At 35.4% G+C, this 21,735-nt stretch overlaps 1 pseudogene; it reads right to left on the bottom strand.

Moving 5' to 3' along the window:
* Positions 1-1,102: 1,102 nt before the first annotated feature.
* LOC144257325 (transmembrane protein 50B pseudogene) lies at positions 1,103-1,586 on the bottom strand (annotated as a pseudogene).
* Positions 1,587-21,735: the final 20,149 nt, after the last annotated feature.

Here is a 21,735-nt window from a genome sequence, read left to right as displayed (position 1 = left end):
GAAGGTGCTGTGGAACCTTTTGGGAAGTTTTTAGGTCATTGGGGACACATTCTTGTAGGGGATACTAGGCCTTAGCCTCTTCCTCTTCTCTCTTTGACCTCCTGGTCATGAAGTAAGCAGACTTGCTATCCTGTGCCCCCACCATAATGTGTTGCCTCATCACAGACACAAAAGCAATGAGCCAACCAATCATGAACTGGAACATCCCAAACTGTGTACCAAATAAATGTTTTCTCTTTATTATTTGATTATCTCAGATATTTTGTTATAGTGATGAAAACATACTAGTCTATAATTTGAATGATATAACCAATCAGTCTTACTATATAGTATGAAAAATTTCCATGACCATTGCACATTAAGAAATATTTAGAGATTTTATTATAAATTTAAAAATTAACTTTGTTTATGACATCCTAAGCACTTTGTGTTATGTGTGAAATTAAATTTGGCTTTTGTGTTGATGAATGAGGAAATAAATGAATTGAATTGCATTGTCACTAAAATCCGCTTAGGAATATATATTTTTTTAATCTCAGGCAATTCAGCTTGGTTATATATGTAATTTTTCTAGAAATCATTCTTATTAAACAATTTATTTATGAAAGATATATTATCTGTCTTATATTCTTTAGTGACTTTACACAAAAAGATGTGCTAAGTGGACTTCATTATTGAAATTGAATCTAGTGAATGATACCTACTTAGACTTTGATGAAACATTGATATTACAGCATGTGCTTATGTGTGGAAATTTGTTATAAGAAACATGTTTCATATCCTCAAGACTGCTCATTATGCCTCTTCTGATAATTTTTTTCTGTAACAGTAATGCCTGTTGGTTTGCAACTATATTGGCTATCTCATTTCAGCCATTTTACCTATGATAGGGTGAAGAACTAACTGCTTGTTACCTCTTGTTAAATATGAAATGTTAAAGGAGACTCTCAATAATTTATTTATTTTTTAAATATAAAGAAACAAATCATTTAATATGCAATCTATTTCATTTGGCAATGTGTAATTTAAATCAAGAGATAGACACTTATACACAAATAGAATATAACAAAAGGAAAATATGATTTAATAAGTGATCTCAGGTCTAGAGCTTTCCAGTTCTTCCAAATTTGTAGATCAGAGTGCTAAAAAGCATATGAGCATTTTGAAAAAAACACAGCTAGTCCTGGATAAACATCAGTATTTTGGGTAACATATGCACCAAAAAGAATCTACATGGAAGCAATAAGTGACCCAAACATCAACATTAAACCAATGAAGAATCAAATTTGAGCATTGTTCCTTTTAAACAGTCATTTTCATAGCTGCCATCTCTCACTTGTGAATTAGATACAGCATTTATCATGAAGAATCCCAATGAAGAAAATCTGCCATATGTGTGAAAAGCATGGTATAACTCTTTTTAACTGATATACCGTGGGTACATCCATCATGATAGATCAACTTGTAAAAAAACAGTATGCTTGTGACCACAGAAGCCATAGCATTTCTTTTCTAATTCTAGTTCATACATTCTCATTCCAGCCCATACATTCTGACCATCAGAAATTTCCTAGGAAGTCTGCCATTTTAACTCCACAAGCCTGGATATTTCCTTAAATACTGCATCTAGTTTTCTATCAAATGCGGGCTCTGACAGGTGCAGAGAAGAGGAAGTTGTGACACAGCTGAACTGGAGTCCTCTAATTTCATTAGTTTTTAGTAAAATTTTGTAAAGTACAGGATTGGTATGACTTCAAACATTGCTGAAATTGTTATAGAGCTTGTCTTCACATTCTATATACTTAGTGTTCAAATGGCTTGCTAATCTTTGACTAATCTCAAGGAAAAAAAATCCACGATATTTCATGAATAGTGGCAGTGGATGTATACCTATATTTTAAATAACTCACAATGCAACAGTGTTAAGAAACTGCCCTTTTAGTCTTCTCCCATGTGAGGACACAGTAAGAGGTGTGTCTTGGAAGAAGAGAGTAGCACTCATCCAACATGGAGTCTACCAGTGCTTTTATCTTAGACTTTCCAGCCTTGAAAACTGTGGAAAAAATTCCATTGTTTATAATTATCCAGTCTTAAATAATTTGTTATAACAGCAGAGATGGACTAAGACAGACTACTTGAAATATATTACACAGGATTAATGGGACTATATCATATTTTTCCTCTTTAATTGCCACTCTCAAAGAAAGGGATGGGTGCCCTATGGACCTTGGATGGTTTCTGATGCATTCTTGTTAGTTTTGGGGTTTGGGCTCACTATCTTTATGAATACCGTTAAGACTAATGCATTTCTATAAAATAATTTTTAATCAATTGAAGTCATTATTTTTTTATGCTCAAAATATTCCATCTTTGTCCAAAAAGTCTATTATGTATTTTTGACATAATCCTATCACAGTTTGGTGACTTCCTTGTCATTTGTTATAACAAGATGTACAAGATTTGTGTTATCCATTTCCTGATCCATAGCTGAATCCAGCCACTTTTCTAAGCAGCTTTATTTCCTTATGATACTTAAAGATCAGAATCTGGCACTAGGTTTGGCTATTTCTTTTAGGTATTTTTCAGTAAACAGATCAAGGAAATGCATTTACAAATTTAGCTTTTTATTGTATAAACTAAAAAATACAGAGGATAAACACACAGAGAGAATAGCATAATAAATCTCACTTGTGCCATCTTCCAGTCTCATAAACATCAATGTTTTGTTCAACTTATTTTATCTTGTTCTCATCCTTTCTAGAAAAGTTGTGAAATATATTTCTTGCAAATATATGACAGAAAAAATGGTCAAGGGATAGAAACTAGAACTTCATAAATGAGGACCCATAAATGATCAACAACCTTTGAAAGATGTTTATATTTCATGATAGTTTATTTTCACATTTAAAAAAAGTAATGAATGGGCTGGGGTTGTAGCTCAGTGGTGGAGCACTTAACATTAAAAAAAAGTAAAGATTAAAAAATGAATACTCTGATATGAATCAGTTACAGTAAAATAGAACTTTCATACAATGCTAAAAGAAACAAAAGTTGGTATAAGTTTTCTGGACAGCAATTTAATAAATCACATAAAATATTTGGGGTTGGGATTGTGGCTCTGTGGTAGAGTTCTTCCATAGTACATGTGAGGCACTGGGTTCAATTCTTGGCACCACATATAAATAAATAAAATAAAGTTAAGATGTCCGTCTACAACTAAATATATTTTTTAAACAGGTATTTAAAAACTAGCTGGATGTTGTGGTGCAGGCCTGTAATCTCAGCTACTTCGGATGCTGAGGCAGGAAGATCACTAGGCCAGGCCTGAGGAACTTGCAAAACCCCGTCTCAAAATAAAATTTAAAAAGGACTAGAGGTGTAGCTCAGTGATAGAGTGCTTACCTTGTATGCATGAGAACTTGGGTTCAATTACCAATAGTAAAAAAACAAAAAGAAAGAAGAAAGAGAAAGGAATCTTCTTTAATAGACTTCACTTGAGTATCACCAAAGTGTTCTTCTTTTTATTTTGCTCAATCTGTGTTCAGTCTAGAAGGGAGGCTCAGCCACACTATAAGACACTGTTGTCAGGTGCAGGGTCAAATTTAGATCACCATCACATCCAAGTTCCAGTTGGTATGAAGGAGAAAAAAAGCACAGAGAAGGCAAGACCAAAGTTATGAAGATCCAGGTCTAGAAATTGCACACATCACTTCTGCTCATTTTATCAGTGAAAATGTAATCAAAGGGTCACACTGATCTGTAAAGAAGGCTGGGAAATGCAGATTAGTTCAGCAGCCATGTGTTTAAGGGAGGAGAAAACAGATTTTTGTGGATACCTCATAGTCTCTACTATACCCGAGACTCAGTGAGTATCCTTCTAAGAACTTAATTTTAAAAAGTTTAGATAAACCCCCAAATATACCTATAAGCATTGCAGCTTAGTGTGTAATTGAAAAATCGAAATCAACATGAATATCCAAAATAACAGGTTATTTAAACAGATTATCATTAATTAAACACCTTGAAAATGAGGTAGTGCAGGCTTGCGGGTAGAGTTTAATGGTAGAGTATATACTCCGCCTGCAGAAAACCCTGGATTTAATCTCCAGTACCAAAAGAAAAAAAATAATGACATAATGAGTATATAATGATGATGAAAGAAGTTCAATGTTATAGTAGAAATGTTTGGCGTTCTCATCTTGCTTTTAATCATTTTACATTTAAATTACTGGCCCTACTTAAGGGATGAACTTAGGTAACCTTTTTTTCTGTCAGGTGATGCTACTGGAGTAATTATAGGTATTTGAATCAGGGATCATATCATTCAAATTTTCTCTCAATAATTTGAACTAAGGCACACAGAAAGTATTGTGGTCTTATTTTGGCAATGGAGTTGTAAGATGATGTGTAATCTGGACTGAATGCATATCTTCAAGCATCTGTATGCCAACCCTACTTTTATTCTAAGAGTATCTGAGTATTCTGTTTCTTGCAATCCAATGATTATAACTAAGAAAACTATACATTTTTATCTGAAAAAGAAAACAGTTTATAGAAGTTTATATATAATATGATTCCACTTTAAATAAAGACAACTGTATAGAAGAAGGTTTATGGTACTGGTAACAATGGGTATTTTGGGATGGTAGAATTACAGGTTATTTTTATTTTCTTCAATCTATTAGTTTCTGTTTATGGAACTTTCTACAATGAACATGTTTTATTTTAAATTTTAGATAAAGTAAATTGCATGTACTTTTTGTTTGGCAGAAATTATAAAAATTAGCATTTGGTAAGAGGGAGCTCATTCCCTTGAAAATCCCAGGCAGAATATAGAACAAAGAAGTTGAAAAATTGCCACATGGGAGATTATAGGCTCTATATTTTGTGAATTTACTGAAAACATTAATAGTGAAGATTTAAAAATTTCAATCTAATTTGTTTTTATAATCCCCAAAGTGAGGCTAAGGGGATAAGAAGATTGGCAAGGAGGCATGATAGGTATTGAAATCAGATATCACTGCATTATTTGTGCCTGGATTTGAACTATAGACAGAGGAGATAATTCTCAAAGAATGAGACTTGTGACAAGAACACCACAAACCTGAATACCATACATATAAAGCACAAACATTATTATATGTAATCTGCATGAATCTGGAAACTCTCAATTGAACTAGTATATTATATTTTTTTGCAAATAAAAAAAACTGGAAGAGAAATAAGGAAACAATTAGATCAATAAAAATTAAGTTAAAGAAAACTTACTTTAAAAACTAGCTGTGGGGCTGGGGATGTGGCTCAGGCGGTAGCACGCTCGCCTGGCATGCGTGCGGCACAGGTTCGATCCTCAGCACCACATACAAAGAAAGATGTTGTGTCCGCCGAAAACTAAAAAAATAATTAAAAATTCTCTCTCTCAAAAATAAATAAATAAATAAATAAATAAACAAACTAGCTGTGACACTTGGAATTTCAGTTAAAAATTCTGCTCTTCATACAATGTAAAGCATGACCTAGACTTTCATACTGCACAATAAATTTTAATCAGTATTACAAAATTAGAATATATAAAAATATTGGCAATCTCTGAATCATCAACCAAAAACGTGCTTTTAGATTAACTTAGGCTTAACTTGAAATTTTGCTAAGTTATACTTGAAATTCTACTGTTTTACTATATTCTTAATAAAGTTCAACTTTAAAATAACTTATTCAGGTGACTTTTTGTACATTGGGAAATTGATAGTAGTTACATTTTATTAGCTTTGATTAATAACTCTTGGCATAATAAGTGACCAAAGATAATTAGTTTACCATTATGTGGTATATTTATCTCAAATACATATTTGCTGCTTTTTTGTTATATAAACTTTTGTTATATATATTATGTAAACACGTATAATGCAAGTCTAAGTGTAGGTGTCATGAATTATTAGTTTATTATAAAGTAGTTATTTGCTAAGTATAAAAGACATAAATGGTGTGAAAATACTTTGTGTACAATTAGTGACTTGAAAATTGTGTTTTATATGTGTAATATGAAATAAATTGCATTCTGCCATCATATATAACAAATTAGAATATATATATATATATATATATATATATATATATATATATATATATATATATATATATATTTTAAAAGGTGTGATTCTAGAGGATGTTAGCAAGAGTGCCCCCTAGATTTTAATAGTATCAAGTTAGGGGAATTGTGACTGCTATATTTTTTATATAACTTGCACTTTCTATAGAAATGTGCTTATTTATGTCTTTCAAATTGCTGGAGTTTGTTATCTCAAGTTGTTTGATTTTTATCCTTATTGATGTCCTACCTGAGGGCAGGAAGAGGTGGGCATACATCCCACCTTTAAAACTAACATTATAGGAATGGACTATTATTCAGGTGGTGGAGCACATGGTGTTAGAGTGTATTTTGTTGAATCCTGTGGAATATTGGTATTTTAATTCTAAAATATCACCTAAAATTTATCGGTTCCAATTCTGTCTATAGTTAACATAAAAAGTAAATTGTAGCTAGAAGCACAGTTTTCTCTATTGCTTTCCTGACCACCCCATCACCAATCAGAGCCAGACCCTGACCCATAACACTATTACCAACAAGCAGCCTTAATCTTTACCTGGGGTTTTATATTCACTAGTTGTATTGTCTATGGTGCCTGTGGTGGTCATTAATCATCATTAATGAACTCATACAGAGTACACATATTACCTGCTCCTAGCATTGGAGCACTTTATCTGGAGTTGCTCAAGTGAGAAGCCCCAACATTATAAGTCAATATCTTCATTTCAAAGCCTCTGCCCTTGTGACTTTTAAATTAGAGCTCCGGTTTGACATTACAGTATGTCTCTATTTCTAGCCACCACTTTTTAATACACATGGCTTGCCTCTCCCAATTCCTGAACAGGGCTCTCAGATTGTGTGTCAAACTCAATTACTTTGTAGGAAAACTGCCTTCTCTTCAAGGTTTCCCCTTAAGATCTCTCAGTAATTTTTGAACCTTCTATTTTGAAATAGACCTTCTCAAACTGTGTCATTTGTCAATTTATTGCCCATCAGCTGCAATGTGCCATTGATTGTGATGCCTTCTGATACTGGAGCAGTGCCCTACCCTACCCTACTCTATTGCCAGTTTGTGCAACATTCAACATTGTCAATCAAGGGTGCTAGAGAGTCATTTCAGGCCACAGCAAGAAGGAAATTTCTCCTGAGGGTCAGGTTTGTGCTTTTCTTCAGCAAGGCTGCCAGTGGATCTGCATGTGGAGTTCCATGACACTTATCTCTGTGGCCATTGACAGCCAGCATGAGGCTTAACAGCACTCCTGGACGTTTGTTAACCACCAGGTGAGCTACTTCCTGTGACTCCCCTTCAGCACATTCTTTCTGGCCTGTGCCCTGTTGGGGCTGTGTGTTCCTCTGGCCAGTACACCCTCCTCAACAAGGTTGGGATGGGAGGGTAGATTTTTTTCTATAATTTTAGTTCCTTCCTTGTTCATTTTACCTCAGTTCCAGAAAAAGAAGCTATTTTCTGCATTTGTTATTTCTATTCTTTACAGTTCTCGTTTATCCCTTTTATTATGATTAACACAACATTCCTTTGTAATAAACATTTTCTTGTTCAAATTTCTGGTGTGGTCCTGAATGCAACCTGAAGTTGGTATGTCTATCTGTTTTCAGATGTTGTAGAAAGAGACAGAAACTTTATGTAATTTTAATAGATTTGCTGTGACAAAATATTTGAGATAAATATTTGAGAAGTTTGAAGCAAGAAAATGATCGAATTGAATTACGTTATTATGTAAATTGAGAAAGACCCACTTGAGCAGCACAGTACCTCTGCTTGGCTATTATGACTGCCCTTTTCTGTAAGAGCAAATTTAAAGAATCACTAAAACATGGCCAAAATGTTGCTTGAGAGAAGACTTTATGAGGCTATCAATACATTTTATTAGAGAACAATAAATTTTTTTGTAGACGTTCAATTATGGATGGCCTAACTTCGCTAAAATCATCTTCCCTTTCTATTTCCTTTTATCAATATCATCTTTCTTCTTTTTGTTCTTCAGGTGTAAAATATTGACATTATCTCTGATTTGTTCCAGCATTGTTAAATGTCTTAGTATTTGCAGGGCATTGGCTAGGGAATGAAAGGTTACAAATAGTAAATCATTTCTGTCCTCAAAGGGCTTCTATGTGTATACACAAAATTTGCTAAAATGTAAGTGACTAATCCTTTTAGAAACAATGAAAGTAACTAATACATTCAGAAATAATTCAACATCACCATTTTTAATAGTTCATTGGACTTATTAATTTCAATGTGGATGTTAAGAATATTATCCTTGTTATAATGTAAAGCCAAATCTTTTACTTTACTCTCTAGAAAAAGCACAACAAATATTTATTATATTTTAAGACACAGTGTGACAGTTAAATAAAATGCTAGGGTTCATTAATTTTTGAAGGAAAACAAAGCTATGATTCAAAGGAGCTTTTGAAAACACTTTTGTTTGATTGGCTGTTTTATTAATTATTAATTGTTATTGGGCATATACAACAATCACTGCACTTTAATATAAAATTAATAGTTTTCCTCTCATTTCCCATGGTAGAAGTATGGAGATTATTCATTAACACCCTCTTCAGAAAGAAAAATGTATAAGCTTCTAATGGCAAAGGGCAGGGTGATAGTATGTGACAGTAGTAGGCAGGAGTCCTGCGTCCTCTTCTTGAACATTGCCTCTCCTGTCACCACTGTACTGCAACGAAGCAGTTGGCTTTATGTATTTGTTTTGTTTTAAAATTCAATTGTTCAGATAAACATCTTAAAGCAACAAAAATTGGATGGCTGAAGTTTCTACTTAATTAAATTTGCTCCTGTGTTTTATAGAAAAGTGGTAAAGCCTCTAATAAGACCAATTCTTATCTTCATCCCTGATTTGCTCTTCTCTCCCTGTCTCTTCCTTCAGTCTCCTTTCAAGCATATTTGTCTTTTGGTGTCCATGGGGCATTGGTTCTAGGACCCCTGCAAATACCCAAATCCCAGGAGGCTCAAATCCCTTGTATAAAATGGCTTAGTATTTTCAGATAACTTACACACCCCATCCATACTCTTTAAACTATCTCTATATGGCTTATAATAGCTAACAATGTAAATTCAATGTAAATAGTTGTAAAATTCAGGGAAAATAGCAAGGAAAAAAACTGTAAATGTTTAGTATAGACACAATTTCTCTCCCTCCCAAATGTTTTCAATCTTTGGTTGGCAAAATCTGAAGATGTGGAGCCCACAGATATGGAGTATTGTTTGAACTCTTTTTCTGTGTTCTAATCCCCCTTAGAGGACCTTCCAACTCTCCAGGAGAATCTTAAGAGAGGGCTGGTTTCAGAGTCCTTCATGTCTCTTTTGAGTTCTCCATTGCAAGTGCCAGCTGACAAAGGCTTTATCTCTGCCTGGGACAATCCTCATTTGAAGGGTGCCAGAGATTCTTTTCTCCTGAGGAGCTGATGAGTTGGTGGCTGCTTTGACTTTGCTGCTGGCTCTCCATCTTCAATGACTGAGACTGTTTTCTTCCTGAATTTACCTAACTACAAACATACTTTACCTATCCCAGCTTTCTTCTAAAAACCAATCTGTTTTCATTGTGAAGAATTTAGATTTTTTTCCATGACACCAATACAAAGCTTTAGGATATAGCAGTATGTGCTATTAACACTGGGCTAAGGGAACAAGCTCCTATAAGGTGTAGATGATGTATTATTTATGTAGGCATTTCATAATGCTGGATTGAGTTAGAAACGGAACCACCGTTTTAAGCCTGAATGATTGGCAGGAGAATGCAATATTTCCCCTGATAGTAAAGGGTGAATGTCAGTTCATTTTTCTCTTAAAATATTAACTTTATGCAACAAATAGAGCATATTTCCCAAGACGGAAATCTGGGATTCGAGGCTCTGTTTTCTTATCAAATCTAATTTGCTGCCATATCTGATTAATCCTACCTCATAGCTATTTTTTGATCGTGCTTTCTTTTCCAAAAACCTTTTCTTACACTGTAGGACCTATGCAATAAATTCTAAGCTCCATAGCACTGTATACAAGGCACTTCATCATCTGACCGCTGCCTACTCTGTGGCCTCATTTGCAGCTACTCCTCATCTGTGGTTGGGAAAATGCAGCATTCAGGTTTCTTTCTGCAGACAGCATAATTGACCAATGGCCCCAGATGCTGCTCTTCTGGATGCATTCTTGGGTTTAGATAGATGCCATAATTCCCACAGGCTTCTCTCAGCCAAAGTCTGAGTATGACAGGGATACTAATTCAGGACCTTTCTTAAGAGATACAGAATTCCTTGAACAGGTGACTGCCTGAAGGACTCCAAGACTCTTCCTACACAGTCTTTCTCCATTCCTTTTCTCCTTCATAGGTGTCAGACCTGCATTAGGATCTGAAGTCTTCCCTTACCCTATCTGGTTTCTTCTCCTTTGTTCTTCACAGTTGTTCCCCCATCCCCTGCCTCCCAGTGAATCTCTTGGTATTTAATCTCAAATCCTTTCTTGGCATTTTCTTTTGGGGGACACAAATTAGCACAAATGGTGCCAAGAGTGGTTTAAAGAAACAGGTGATAAGACCCCGTCTGGAAACTGACTTCATCACTACCTGCAGGCAGAGGAGGTCCTTCTGAGTGTTATGTATGGGTAGGCTCTGGCACTAGATGGTATCTTAATTCCTAAAGATCTCACCACAGGTAATCCAGAACAGGAAAATATTTCACTGGAGGGGAAAACTCTGGCAGATGCCATAATCTAGGCATTTGAAATATATGGGGAAAATGATGCTATAAGAGTAGTAAAGTGGGATGGTTAGCATTAAGTTTGTACTGCTGCTTTGCACAGGGAAAATGAGAAATTGAGGCTAACAGTAGAAGGTTAAGGGCTGCTTTTATGCTTCCAAAGGGGCCCTTATCTTCTGCAGTGAAAGGGAAGACATAGCTGAGCAACAGATTGAAAAAAAAACCCTCAAAGATAAACCAAGTGGAAATGCCTGAGTTCACTATCAGATGGTAGAGAAAGAGATAGGCTTAGGGCATGGGTATACTGGAGCAGGTTCATATTCTTTGCAGTTAAAAGGCATACCAGAGGACATGTTCTATGAGGGAGCCAGAAGACATGTGGAGCAAGGCCATCAGGAATGCTCAGATAAAGGACTCTTAGCATCATGATACGTTTGGCAATGACTCTTCTCTATAGGCCAAGGCTGACAGAAGGGCAGGTGGCACAGAACTGGACTCATTTATATTCATGGAGCTATCCATGGAAGTAAGTCCCCTTGTATCATCCCTACCCCTTTCCCCAAAGTTTTTATTCAGTGATAGACATTTATTTTTTGGCTTTGTCTTTCTTCTTTACAGAACTTCACCAGTGCCACTGTATAAGTATGTTGAGGGAGGCCCCAAATGGCTATAGTTAGCCTCCCTTACTGAGGCTTCTGGCAGGCTCTGTTTTTAATATGTAGCCAAGGTCATGAATTGGTTATTTTATGGGTAGTGTGTATTCAAGGTTATAAACATTTGCTTGTGAGCATACACCTACTTATGTAGCCTGCTAATAGTGTGCCTCCTCTTTGGCCTGCATATAAAAAGGAGTTAAATGGAACTGAATGGGGCAAAAATGGAATCAGCTGGGGGCTGAAACTAAAGCTGGAGGCTAGAGGCTGTTGCCATTTCTGAAAAGAGCATGTCTACTATCTTAACTTCATCTTGCATCTTCTTCCACCTACCAGGATCCTGAATCTGTTTCCTGGGCCTGAGCCCAACCTGACAAAGTGCTTGTAGAATGTTTTATTCACAGGTAAGGAAACTCACACAATATAACATCTCAGCAGCCTGCTTGAGAATGAAGAAGATGCTGAAGTGGACCAGTCTGTGATCATGGGATCCACTGTTTTTCTGACATATTAAGTCATATAGCATCATAGGAGGCTGCCATGACCTCAGGGGAACAGATGAATTGCCAGCTCAGGGGACACAACCAGAAAGGATATTAAGATTCACAGAATTTGGAATCAAGAAATAACTAAGGAAATAAAACACTGCACCCATCTTGTAGCAGGAATTCTACCACATTCAGGTAAATTAACATCAGATTGGCCTAGCGAGATAGTGTGCCTTTTCCTTAATTAGAGCAAGCAGGTTTCTGATGACAATCTTGATGGATTTTGTCCATAGATGGAGAAATAAATCCTTATTGGGAAAAATCAGATGTTATAAGGAAGGAGAAAGTGATGCTAGGTAAGAAAAACAAAAATAAAATAAAACAACAAAATAGAATGTAGCATGTTCTTTCGAGATTGAATCTCCCTTACCTGAAATACTTGTGAGCATAAATGTTTCAGATTACCCTTTTTTTTTCAGATTTTAGAATATTCACATATGCATTATAAAATACCTTGGCAATGGGACCCAACTCTAAGCATTAAACTAATTTGTTTCATGCACACCTTGCACACACAATTGAAGCTACTTTTATACAGTTTTATTTTAATGAACCTGCATTTTGATTATGTCTGGTTATATGAGATCAGGCCTAGAATTTTCTATCTTGGTGTCCTATCAGTGCTCAAAAAGTTTTAGATTTAGGAGCATTTTCAATTTTTCTTTTCTTTTTTATTTTAATTTTGTGCATTGTAATTATACATAATAGTGGATTTCATTATGACATATTCATACATGCACATAGCATAATTTGATAAATCTCACTTCCCACTACTTTTCCTTTCTCTCCTCTTCTCTCTCCCCAGATCCACTTGCTCTACTCTATTCTACCTATCTCCCTTTTATTATTGTTATTTTAATTAGTGTGTTATATTTCTTTATTATACATGCAGGATTCATTGTGGTATTTTTATATAGGGACATATCATAGTTCGGTAGATTTCATTCCCTAGTACTTCCCCATGCCCTACCCTTCCTCTCCACCCTATTGATCTCCCTTCTATTTTCATGAGATTCCCCCCTTTATTTTTTATTCCTTTCTTCTCTCTCTCTCATTTCCACATGAGAGAAAACATTCGCCCTTTGACTTTCACTTAGCATAATGTTCTCTAGTTCCATCCATTTACAGGTAACATTTCCAATTTTGAATTTTCAGATTGGGGATACTCATGTACCATTTCTTTAGAGTATACCCAATTCCATAGTCTTAAAAGGACAGTTATCATCTTCCCGTACAGACCCTCCTTTCTTCTATAGTCCTTTATGTCAGTGAAGCATATCACCCCTCTAGAAGCTTAAGCCAGAAACATGCAAGCTGTCCTTGAATCCTTTCATTTGATCAATCACCATTTCTATTATTCCCACCATTTATATAACTCTACCACTATCTGTGATTTTCATCTACAGTTGCCACAACCCTAAGCAGGTCAAGTAGTTATTATCTCTTACCTCAATAACTGATACCTGCAAAGTAGCATATTCTGGTATACTAAGCCATAATACAATTTGTGTAGTTTAAAAAAAATGGAAATATAATCACATCAGATCTTCTTCAGAAAGGTCACATTAATTTTTATTCAACAGCAGTATATATGGTGTATAAGACCCCATATTCTTGGAGTAATCATTATTGAAAATATTCATCAAAATTTGTCACAGGAAATTTTAAGAGACAAGTGACCAAGATGTTTCAGTGATGGCAAAAATAATGGTAGTAGACATAACTGATTATTATTAAAAGATTCACACTGAAAAATAGTTCCATAAATAATAGCTTCACAGCAATAAAAAAACTGGTGTTTAGGAAATAAGAGTAATTTTGTAAAGCAGTTCTCAGCTAGTCAAAGCTAAACAAGAGTGGTTCAAAGGGTAAAATTTTATATTAAATTTGAGGCTTGATCTTACTGATTACCTTTTTTCCTGAGTATTTTTCCCTATTGGATATTTTTCTGTTTCTTTGTATGTCTCCTAATTTTTGGTTAAGAATTGAACAATGTACATACTTTATTGTAGTAACTCTGGATTCTGTTTTGTTTATAGAATTGTTTTCATTCTAGTAGACAGTTATCTAAATTTAAAACTGCAAAATTTGCCTTCCTCATGGCTTGCGGAAGCCTCTGATAATTTTTTACTTTGTTCTTAGAACTTCTAACTGATTCTTTTTTAGTTTGTGCCTTGGGAAATCACTTCTGTGCTTAAATGGCTCTCTCATCCTTTCCTCTTCATCTTTGCCTTCGAGCCTTCTTATAAAACAAAAATCAGATCATATATTTTACAAATATTTACTTATTGAAAGCCTACTCTGTGCCAGGCACTTGGGATACACTTACAAAAAATATGGGGGGCGGCAGGTGAGAAAGGTCAAAAGTCCTGGCTTTATGGAGCTTAAATTGTAACTGGAGGAAACAGACAAGCAATAAAGATAATGTATAAGTCAATATAAAGTATGTAAGAAGATGATATATGCTATGGAATAAATTGTGTGGTGCATAAGGCATCTGGAATGTGAATGGGAGGAGAGGTAACTTGCAATTTTAACTAATTTTAACATCAACTCATCTGCTCAAAACCCTCCAATTGTTCAACAAACTTTACTATTAGATTCTAAGGGTCCACAAGCCCTGGTTCCTATAATCTCTGTGACTGTTGTGATAATTTCCTCTTCCTTCTCTATGTGTGGCCACCTTGCTATTTTGAGAACACTCCAGGCATGCTTCCTCTTCTGCCTGGAGCTCACTTATGGCAAATAACCACACAACTGGATCCCTTATCATCTTAAATAGTCTCAAATCTCCTTTACGTAGCGAGGCTGGTTCCAGCCTTCTTATTAAAATTGCTCTTTCATTCCCTAAGGCTGTTCTCCCATTCATCCTATTTGATTTATTCTCCTTGACTGCATGTACATATCTATATAATATACTATGTAATGCATTTACTTGCCTATTGTCTGTTTCCCTACCTGAATGTAAGCTCCACATGGGCATCGTTCTACTATGTCTGGAACTTAGTAGATACTCAAATATCTGTTGGAAGGATGATGAATGAGATGATGTCTGAGCCTGGATCAAAGTGGAGGACCTAACCTGAAAGGCAGTAACAGATGGGACCAGTCTTTGAGTGACTTGAGATTTATAGGACAAAATCCTTTTAGATACTCTCCTTAAATTCCTGTCCAAGCGATCACTTCCTGAAGCCTGGGGAAATTCTTGTCACCATGTAATAGCTATAAATAACCTGGACAGCTTTGACAATTATATATCTCCTCACTTTGGCCTGTGGCATCTCAGGGTCCAGCTTATTGTGATTTGTTAAGAGATCATATATCTCAATATCTAGGGAGATAATTTTTCTCAACCTCATAATCATATGCGGTTGTACTAATTGCTACTTTCTCTCTCAAGATGATAGGATAGCATTGGAGTATACATCTATAAGTTGATTTTGTACAGTTCTATTAACTTAAAATTTTTGTTTTGAAATTCATCAAGGAGAATGACTGAAATTCACCTACTATAGAATCTCCAGTGTAATTGTTATTTTATCCCCCAAGATTGGATTACCACCAGCATTGAGGTTGTGCTTATTATTTATCTTTATATTTGCACATGTTGTTTTTACTGCTTTTTTTTTTAACTAACCATGAAATTTTGGCTTTGAAACTTATCATGGCAGAAAGTTCGAAGTTCACATTCTATAATATCTCAATCCTAATGAGCTGAACACTGGAATAAACCATGGCTGCCAAACATTGGGAACAGATGCTATGTGCTAATTTTATACTTTTTATCACCTGTGCAGAACATTAAGCTGTTATGCAGAACATGTAGCTCATCCTTTGGGCATGAAAGAGAATGGATTTCTCTATTATGAACATGATAAACACTTATGCAAGATACAAGCAGATGTGATTTGATGCTATACCTATAATGTTTCCCTCTAGAACATATTAAAATTCCACCATTCCTCTCAGACAGTACTTTTAATGTCATTATGCAAGGTATGTAGTTAACATTTGTACATTTCCTTGACTTGCACCTTATCTGGTCTATCCCATAAATTATCAATCTTAAAATGTTGTTGAGAAGCTATATGTGATCCTCTTAATTTCTGTTGTATTTTTGTTGATTCTGACTTTGTTTCTTAAGCTGTGGGCCCCTGATTTTTCTAAGTGAATACTATTAATCAAAATCTTTAAATTCCTTGGGCATTTCCTATTAATATCAAATATGACATTTGGTGTTCCATTCTTTCTGTAATAATACATCTATCTTATGCTTGGTGCATTCCTTATATTACCTCTACCAAAGTGGCACCTGTAATTAATTGACCTGACTGTATGCTTCTTTGCAGTTTTTACTATTATTCCATTTGGGTAGGCCAATTTAAAAAGGTATATTTACATCTTAGTACTTAAAACTAATAAATCTGGGCACAAATATGGATAAGAAAAGAAGATTCCACGAACTTTATGGAGTTAAGCTTTTTTTATATGAATATTCGAGTTTAACCTACACATCTGTACTGATAAGGGGCAGTCTCTCGATAGGTCTTAGTATATTTGATTATTTTAGTACTGTAACTTAAAAAACACATTGGAGGATGGTAAAGATTTATCAGTGCTATTTTGTGGTGTTGTTGCAGGATTGTAAATCCATGAGAAAGAGCTTTATAGTGAAAATCTTCACATTTGTGAAGATGGAACTCATCATCATACCTTCAACATACATGTATTAAGAACCTATGAACCTGCTCCAGAACTGCAAAACAAACAAAACTCAGTAACATATGATATACTAGGTAATAGTCTAGTAAAGGATAATGCAAGAATAAAGTGTTGGTTACTATGGGGTTGGTAGATAAAAACAACAGCAAACATACAAATATGTGATGATTTTTGTAGAAATAGGTAATATAAAATATTGGTAATAATACAGAGAGTGCCTGGGACTACCTTTTATTGCTGTTGTTATTGTTGCTTTTGTTACTGGGGATTGACCTCAGGACACCTCTACCACTGAGCTATACCCTCAGTCCCTTCATTTTTTATGAGTTCACTAAATTGCCCAGGATGGCCTTGAATTTGTGATCCTTCTGCCTCAGGTTCTCAAGAAGTTGGGATTACAGGTGTGCTCCACCATACCCAGCTAGGGAATACTTTAAATGGAATGCCAGAGAAAGCTTCTTTGAGAAAAAAAGCATTAGAGCTGTAATTTTATTTATTTTTTATTTTTAAAAAATTTTTATTGTTGGTTGTTCAAAACATTACATAGTTCTTGATATATCATATTTCACACTTTGATTCAAGTGGGTTATGAACTCCCATTTTTACCCCGTATACAGATTGCAGAATCACATTGGTTACACATCCACTGATTTACATATTGCCATACTAGTGTCTGTTGTATTCTGCTGCCTTTCCTATCCTCTACTATCCCCCCTCCCCTACCCTCCCCTCTTCTCTCTCTACCCCATCTACTGTAATTCATTTCTCCCACTTGTTTTTTTTCCCTTTCCCCTCACTTCCTCTTGTATGTAATTTTGTATAACCCTGAGGGTCTCCTTCCATTTCCATGCAATTTCCCTTCTCTCTCCCTTTCCCTCCCACCTCTCATCCCTGTTTAATGTTAATCTTCTTCTCATTAGAGCTGTAATTTTAAAATAAAGAAAACAAGGGGAGCTGGGGATATGGCTCAAGCGGTACTGCGCTAGCCTGGCATGCATGCGACCCGGGTTCAATCCTCAGCACCACATACAAACAAAAGATGTTGTGTCCGCCAAAAACTAAAAATAAATAAATAAATATTAAAAAATTCTCTCTCTCTTTCTCTCTCAAAAAAAAAAAAAGAAAGAAAGAAAGAAAGAAAGAAAGAAAGAAAGAAAACAAGGGGTGTAGAAGAAAGCCAAAAAGTAGCATTGTGACTGGATTAAGAGAGTAAAGGGAAGAAAATCCGGTTGGAGAGACAGACAAGGGCCAGATCATGAAGGCCTTGTAGACAACAGCAAATAATTGGTCTTCTGTTCAGATTTTATTTGGAACCACTGGGGAGTTTTAAGGAGGGAGAAAGGTATAATATAATACATTCTAAAAAGTTTTACTCTGGTTTCAGTGGGAAAAGTAGAGAGCAGGTAGTGTGAATACCTTGGAAACTCATTTTTCTGTACCACCTAGGGAAGAGAGGCAGTAGAAAGAGAAAGAATGAGGGTACGGTACCTCTTCATATATTAGAAAATCTGACATGTTGATTCAGATGGCATTTGTTATGACTTGGGAGCATATGAGGTTTATGCTAAGGGCCACACAATATCTGATGATGTCTGTAACTCTTATTAATGTGACTTTGGTGCCTTGACACATTTTTCTAGTCTCCTGTCTGCACTGTAATTTTTGAGGTTTCATATTCCCCTGTATCTCATCTATATTCCCTAGTTAAGGATTTCTCTCTTCAAATCTTCTGTCAAAGGTCTGCTGTGCAGACTAAATCTCATTCACAGTAAGTAAAGGTGAAAATGAGAAATACAATGCATAAAGTCAAGTAATAATGAACCATGTTAAAGAAAAACAGTAAAGTGACAAACAGATTTTACCCAGGAGCTACTGCAAAGGAGGAAAGGAGACCTAAGTATAGCACTAGGTTTTAATCTGAGTATAGAAGGGACAAGTAGTAAAGGGCAGGGTTGGGCAAGTAGATTGAAAATTACAAAGTGGAAACATGGGGTTAAGAGGGTGATTCTGGCTAAACTGACTTGACAAATTCTTGCTGAATGCAACCTAGTGTGATCAGATATCACCTGGGAAATGGTGGAGGATGAGGAATTTGATCAGAATAAGGTGATTAGAAATGAACAGTGAGGGATTCTTGCAGAATTGACTTATCAGAATTCTTGCTGAAACTGGGCGATCAAGACCATCAAAAACTCATACTGAAGCCCAAGGTTAAAGCCTAGTGGAGAACAGGGTTAAGAGGAGCCTGACTCATATTTGGTCAAGGACAGAGTCTGTTAATCAGGAAGAAAATAAATAAATAATTATGTCTTCCTCTTTAGTGCTAATATGAATAGATAGGAATAATCCTAGGTAAATTGCAGTAACATGGGGAAATCAAACTATGATTTTTATACACAAACAATAGCACTAAGTGGATATTAAAGACAGTCTCAAAGGGTAAAAGAGAGAGAAAATATGAGAAAGCCACATGCAATTTCTTGAAGAAGGTACAAAAAGGAGAATCAATTAAATCAGCTTTATCTCAATATATTGATAATTAGGAAGCAGTAGATATCATATAAAGATTTTTATTTAGTACCACTGAGGGTTCCACTTTATTCTAGGAAAATGAATTATGGTGACTGCTATTATTCAACATCTTTGCACAATTCTACACATAGCTATTGCCTCCATACTTACAGCATACATGAAAAATATAAGCCATATTTCATGTCATATGACCCAGCCTGTTGTCTACAGGTACTGAATTATGAGCACTTGCTCTAATGGCAGCCAATGCCTAGATGGTCTAGCTATGTCATGTGTGGTTTCACAAGAAATGGTGACTTGAGCTAATAGCATGGTTACTCTTATTTATAAATAGAAAAGCTAATTGGGCTGTTCATAGTGGATCTGAAAGTGGAGGATACATGCAGAGAAGCTCTTAAGATAGATCTGGAGCCACATATGAGGGATTAGATTTAGGCCTGTGAAAGGTCGGGACAATTCTTACCTTAAGCAAAAGCTCTCAGTTGGAGAAAGTTCTAGAATAAAGTAATTGTTGTGGCAGACTAAGATAGCTATAGATTTGCTGACATTTTGTTTTACCCAAAGATGGGATTTATATCTCCTTCCTTCCTTTTTTTTTAACTGCTTGACCAATAGTATACAGTGAATGTGGCCCTTTACCATTTTGGATTCTCAAGAGATTGTTTTCAATTTCTTTCTCTTTGAATACTTGCTCTAAGAACCAAGCCAACAGGCTATACCACCAAGAACACTCATGGAAAGGCTAATATGGAGAACTAAGGCCCTGGAACAGCCTGGGCTAAGCTCCTAGCCATATATATACATATACACGTGTGTGTGTGTGTATATATATATATATATATATATATCACATTTTGTTTATTCATTTCCATTTCCAAAGATGACCACTTGGGTTGCTTCCATTCTTTGACTAATGTGCATAATGCTGCTATGAACATGGATGTATAAAAATCTGTTTGAATATCTGTTTAAATCTCTGTTTAATTCTTTTGCACACATATATCCAGATGTGGATTTGCTGGGTCATACAGTAATTCTGTTTTTAATTTTTTTTAAGGAGTTGCTATACAGTTTTCCACAGTGGATGTAGTCCTTTGTCCATATTTTAACTAGCCTGGATTTTTTGGTAGTTGTTGAATTATAGGAATTCTTCATATTATTCTCAATAGTACAGATATGATTGCAAAGATTTTCTCCCATTCTGTGGGCTGCCTTGTCACTCTACTGATTGTGTTCTTTGATATACAGAAGTTTTAAATTTCGATAGTCCAATTTATCTATTTTTTCTTTTGTTATTTTTGTGTTTTATATCGTATCCAAGAAATCATTGTCAAATCCTATTTTAGCTTGCTGCTTTCCTAGAGACAGGATCTCTCTATGTTGCCTAGGCTGGCTCAAACTTCAGTTCCTCCTGCCTCAGTGTCCTGAGTAGCTGGGATTATAGGAATGTTGGTCCTTTCTTCACGCCTCTGAATTTGATATGGATTATTATATAGCAGTAAATGAGAGCAAAATAGACCAAGTAGGAGAAAGATATAGAGAAGGCACAACAAAGATATGAATCTTGTGATGGAAAAAAGATAATTTCTTACAACTATTCCAGTGCATTTCAATTTCTGTGAAATATCTGTTTTCTTTAATATCCCACGCATATCCTCAAAATAAATCAGAATGACTTTCTTTTCCTTGTTATGAGATGAGGTCAACCCAGCATGATATTTTTCCTCTGTTTTTGAGTACTTGTGCAATTTCAGTCACCCGGTACTAGAAATAATCAGTTTCCTCAAGTGTGGGATCTGGGCTGCTAAGCTAAAATGCCACCTCAAGGCAGAGAAATGGGGTAAGAGATGCTTTGAGCTGAATTAAAACACTGTTTGAAATGGGCACCTTGGTCCACCTTCATGTTTGTTTACTTAATTATAATGACTTTAGAAAGAGTTGTCTCATTTTGACCACATGTGCTAGTCAGCTTTTTATTACTGTAATTAAATATCTGATATAATCAACTTTTATAGGGGAAAGATGATCCAGCAGATACATTGCTTTAGATCTCTGGTGAGGGACAGCACATGCACTCCATGGCTGGGTGTGAAAAAGAGGAAGAGGAAGGGGTTAGGGTTCCACTACCCTTTCAAAGGCATAGCATCAGTGACCCAAGATCTGCCACTGGAGCACACCTCTTAAAGTTTACACCATCTTCCAATCATGCCAGACTGAGAATAAGCCCTTAACATATGGGCCTCTGGGGTACATTTAACAATTGAAGTATAGGAATATATGTTGCCTTAGAATTTTAAATTTTATTTATGGAACAAGATAGCAAAATATTCAGTAAAATATTTAATTTGCCAAACTTTTCAAAATTTTGGTCCTGGAAATTTATATTTGCATGTTTAACCATTAGTTTCCTTTGTATCCTACACTAGAGGAATGACTTATATGTTAGTAGTTTTGACATATC

The sequence above is a fragment of the Urocitellus parryii genome, chromosome 10 (genome assembly GCF_045843805.1).
Source record: "Urocitellus parryii isolate mUroPar1 chromosome 10, mUroPar1.hap1, whole genome shotgun sequence".
In the NCBI taxonomy this organism is placed as follows: Eukaryota; Metazoa; Chordata; class Mammalia; order Rodentia; family Sciuridae; genus Urocitellus; species Urocitellus parryii.
This window is presented reverse-complemented; position numbering and strand designations above follow the sequence as displayed.